Here is a 1,642-nt window from a genome sequence, read left to right as displayed (position 1 = left end):
TCAAAGGGCTGTAGCTTTTGAACTAGTAGCCCAATCTTGGAACTGTTTGAAATTATGGATTCTACAGGCCACATTCTTCTATAAGAAGCATTTTTTTCCGGGTCGATCTGAGACAATTTTTTGTGAGGGCCTCAAAAAAAGGCAGTGTACATACAACCTTCCTTTTTTACCAAAAATCAACTGCACCAAAATTTCTCGGGAAAAAACTTTTTCTTATTAATTTTGGTGCGTAGAATCCAAAACAATTCGTACTTTTTCGATCAGACTTCTCAAAAAAAGTTATAGACTAGAAACCAATTTCGAAAGAAAATTCAAAGGGCTGTAACTTTTGAACTAGTAGCCCAATCTTGGAACTGTTTGAAATTAGGGATTCTACAGGCCACATTCTATAAGAAAATTTTTTCCGGGACGATCTGAGACAATTTTTTTTCAGGGCAAAAAAAAGGCAGTGTATAACCTTCCTTTTTTCCAAAAATCGACTGCACCAAAATTTCTCGGGAAAACACTTTTTCTTATTAACTTTGGTGCGTAGAATCTAAAACAATTCGTACTTTTTCGATCAGACTGCTCAATCAAAAGTTATAGACTAGAAACCAATTTCGAAAGAAAATTCAAAAGGCTGTAACTTGTGAACTAGTAGCCCAATCTTGGAACTGATTGAAATTATCGATTCTACAGGCCACATTCTATAAGAAAATGTTTTTTCCCGGTCGATCCGAGACAATTTTTTTTTCAAGCCAAAAAAAAGGCAGTGTTTAGCCTTCCTTTTTTACCAAAAATCAACTGCACCAAAATTTCTCGGGAAAACACTTTTTCTTATTAATTTTGGTGCGTAGAATTCAAAACGATTCGTACTTTTTCGATTCGACTTCTCAAAAAAAAGTTATAGACTAGAAACCAATTTCGAAACAAAATTCAAAGGGCTGTAACTTTTGATCTAGTAGCCCAATCTTGGAACTGATTGAAATTATCGATTCTACAGGCCACATTCTATAAGAAAATGTTTTTTCCCGGTCGATCCGAGACAATTTTTTTTTTCAAGCCAAAAAAAAGGCAGTGTACAACCTTCCTTTTTTACCAAAAATCCACTACACCAAAATTTCTCGGGAAAACACTTTTTCTTATTTATTTTGGGGCGTAGAATCCAAATCAATTCGTACTTTTTCGATTAGACCTTTCAATCAAAAGTTATAGACTAGAAACCAATTTCGAAAGAAAATTCAAAAGGCTGTAACTTTTGAACTAGGAGCCCAATCTAGGAATTGTTTGGAATTATGGGTTCTACAGGCCACATTCTATAAGAAAATGTTTTTTCCCGGTCGATCTGAGACAATTTTTTTTTCAAGCCAAAAAAAGGCAGTGTACAACCTTCCTTTTTTACCAAAAATCCACTATACCAAAATTTCTCGGGAAAACACTTTTTCTTATTTATTTTGCGGCGTAGAATCCAAATCAATTCGTACTTTTTCGATTAGACCTTTCAATCAAAAGTTATAGCCTAGAAACCAATTTCGAAAGAAAATTCAAAAGGCTGTAACTTTTGAACTAGGAGCCCAATCTTGGAATTGTTTGAAATTATGGATTCTACAGGCCACATTCTATAAGAAAATGTTTTTTTCCGGTCGATCTGAGACAATTTTTT

Source organism: Photinus pyralis, unplaced genomic scaffold, assembly GCF_008802855.1.
Source record: "Photinus pyralis isolate 1611_PpyrPB1 unplaced genomic scaffold, Ppyr1.3 Ppyr1.4_LG8, whole genome shotgun sequence".
Classification (NCBI taxonomy): Eukaryota; Metazoa; Arthropoda; class Insecta; order Coleoptera; family Lampyridae; genus Photinus; species Photinus pyralis.
The sequence above is the reverse complement of the archived record's forward strand: the minus strand, read 5'-3'. Positions refer to the sequence as shown.